Consider the following 3,074-nt stretch of genomic DNA (forward strand, 5'->3'; position numbering starts at 1 on the left):
AGAAAGGATGCGGAAACAAGCAAAATTAGCACAAATACAAGCACTCACATCTTTGATGGCCTGTATCTTTTTTGCTTCCCTCTCTCAATTACCCTCAGGCTCATTTTTTTTTTTAAACTCTCTTCTCCCACAAATGAAACCTAGTTACAGAGGACACTGGAGCCTTAGTCTGCACTACTTGTCTTGTCTAAAACCTGAGGAGATGGGTAAATCGGGTCACGAATCGCTTAGGGTAACTCTCAACAGTCAAAGAGGCTCCCAAGGGACGGAGCCCATGTCCACCAAAGAAGCCAACAGCATTTGCAACTGCCGAAACCATAGCGACGGTTGACCCCCCGACTCGAGGTAGCAGCAAGCCTAAGGCAACCAACCGGTCAGCGTCAGGAGGCGGCGCTGACCGACCCAGGCGAAGACAGCCGCTTAACCGCTGGACGCAGCGCCGCCCCAAGAGACCCCCTAGTCCGCGATCGGGGAGACCCCAACGGCGGAGAAGAAGAGCGGGACTGATGAGCCTGGTGTTCCCGAGGCAACCGCGCGGGCCCCGGGAAGGGACGGGAAAGGTGAAGTAACGGAGTGGAACGATCCCGCACACTCACGCTTCTGCTGGGCTCCTGGGGCTGTGAGAAGCGGGGAGGGGACGATTCTCGGCCCGTTTGACTTCGTAAGGGCCTTCACCTCGGCCTTTCGGTCAACCACCCAACCACCGCCATCTTGAAACCTCGCGCCCCTCCGCCACCCCTACGTCACTTCCGAGCCGAAGATCTCCGCGTTTCTTCGCCCTGGAACCATAGAGAGTAACAGAGAGCTGCAGGACCAGAGTCTCTTCCGCCCAATACAGTACCGAATTGGTTGGTTATCGGCTAAGAGCCCGCCTCCACCACTCAGAACAATGGCTTCATGCTGATTGACACTTGTCTAGCCCAATAAGAGTGTGAAAATGAAGCGGGTGGGCTATATATTTGGCTGAGGCGCTTTCTGTTCTACTTCTCCGGCCACAGGCGTTCTGACTTAACATCGGAGAGTGTCTTTTATTACAGGCCGATTCCAGATAGGGGACTATTTAGCGGTATTTGTGTCACCTGGAATTGTGTTTCTGCAGGTTTTTTCCTCGTTTATGACGTAAGCGGATGAGATCTTTCGGGAATTTCTGTTTGAAAAGGAATCCCGAAATAAGGCTTGCTGCCGTGCTTCATCGGAGAAGGCAATGGCACCCGACTCCAGTACTCTTGCCTGGAAAATCCCATGGGCGGAGGAGCCTGGTAGGCTGCAGTCCATGGGATCGCTAAGAGTCGGACACGACTGAACGACTTACCTTTCACTTTTCACTTTCATGCATTGGAGAAGGAAATGGCATCCCACTCCAGTGTTCTTGCCTGGAGAATCCCAGGGACGGGGGAGCCTGGTGGGCTGCCGTCTGTGGGGTCGCAGAGTCGGACACGACTGAAGTGACTTAGCAGCAGCAGCAGCCGTGCTTCATACATTTAGCTAGCTTGGTTTGCCCCTGGAAGTTAAGTTGATATTTTCCCACAGAACATTTTTAGACCTGAGGAAATCAGTGTAAATGTTAGAGTCCCAGATTGCTAATCTACAGGATTCATTTTTTGAAGAGGAAATGTGAGGACACACGTATAGTCAATTTTAAATTTACGAGAGGTGAAGTTGGTTTATATTGTATCTTTTACCTACCAGTCTTTTCACTCACAAAATATCCTTTATGACGTCACCGTGCAAAGGGGTTTGTTCCCTTAGGTCTAATCTTCGTCCTTTCCTTCTCTTTTGTCTGCTCTTTATCTAAGACTCCTCCCATATCTTTTCCCCTCAAAGGTGAGTTTAAACTTTCAAAAATAGTATCTCTTACAGGAAAGTATGTTAGATATGGGCTTCCCTCATAGCTCAGTTGGTAAAGAATCTGCCTGCAATGCAGGAGACCCCGGTTGGATTCCTGGGTGGGAAAGATCCTCTGGAGAAGGAAATGCAACCCACTCCAGTATTCTTGCCTGGAGAATCCCATGGACAGAGGAGTAGCTTGGCAGGCTACAGTCCATGGAGTCGCAAGAGTTGGATACAAATTAGCAACTAGAGAGAGAGATGTTAGATATAGGTCAGTTCTTACTATCAGTTATAAATATTCCAAGATCTTGACGGAGATACATACTAATTTTTTAGAGAATATTTAAATGTGCGCTTAACCTGTAAGATTGGTCCCTTACCTGAAGCTTTGTTTTACAAGATTATTGATTTGGTTTTTGGCTGAATTCTGAGTCTCACAAGAGCAGTACGTTTTTAAGTTTTGGAATCATAATGCAGAATAAAAATTTTGAAGGTGAACTAAATTGTGATGTTTTGCAACTAATTTATAGAAGCAGTGTCAGAGGGAAAGAAAATGAAGACTAATTTTGAAAAGCTACAGTGTTTCCTCTAAATTTTTGAGATACGTTGTGCTTTTAAAAATGTCAAGACGTTTCTTTTAATTGGATGCAAGAATCAGCTGTAACGAACATTCTTGCAGGAATTACTTCTAAAATAATTTTGTATGTACAACCCACAAGTCTCAATGGGGAGTTACTGGTCGTTGAAAGATTTAGAAAATAAACACTTGCTTCAGAAATTCAGCTGAACCGCTAGGCCTCTATAGCCTTGGGATTTTTCTGAAATTAGATAATTAATGTAATGGATCACCTGAGGTTTTTTGTATAGCAGGGAAAGCTTCCTCCTTTTTGCTAGTATTGAAAATGAAATTTAGTTTTTCTTAAAACTCATAAAGCAATAAATTACAACTTTCCTTTAAACAACAAATTCTTAAAAGAGTAGTGTCTCTCCTACATGGCATCCAGTCCCACCACTTCATGGGAAATAGATGGGGAAACAGTGGAAACAGTGTCAGACTTTATTTTTCTGGGCTCCAAAATCACTACAAATGGTGGCTGCAGCCATGAAATTAAAAGATGCTTACTCCTTGGAAGGAAAGTTATGACCAACCTAGATAGCATATTCAAAAGCAGAGACATTACTTTGCCAACAAAGGTTCGTCTAGTCAAGGTTATGGTTTTTCCTGTGGTCATGTATGGATGCTG

The 3,074-nt window shown here is 45.3% G+C and overlaps 1 protein-coding gene across 2 annotated transcripts in view; it reads right to left on the reverse strand.

Moving 5' to 3' along the window:
• The window catches only part of WBP11 (WW domain binding protein 11), a 15,228-nt gene extending 14,495 nt beyond the window's left edge, over window positions 1-733 (reverse strand). The window contains exon 1 of one of the 2 annotated variants that reach the window (XM_010858723.1): window positions 597-733. The gene's annotated coding sequence lies outside the window, so the exon portion shown is untranslated. Of the gene's footprint in view, window positions 1-590 lie in introns of both variants that reach the window. The other variant, XM_010858724.1, reaches the window with a different exon arrangement.
• Window positions 734-3,074: the final 2,341 nt, after the last annotated feature.

The sequence above is a fragment of the Bison bison genome, unplaced genomic scaffold (genome assembly GCF_000754665.1).
Source record: "Bison bison bison isolate TAMUID 2011002044 unplaced genomic scaffold, Bison_UMD1.0 scf7180017864390, whole genome shotgun sequence".
NCBI classification, from domain to species: domain Eukaryota; kingdom Metazoa; phylum Chordata; class Mammalia; order Artiodactyla; family Bovidae; genus Bison; species Bison bison.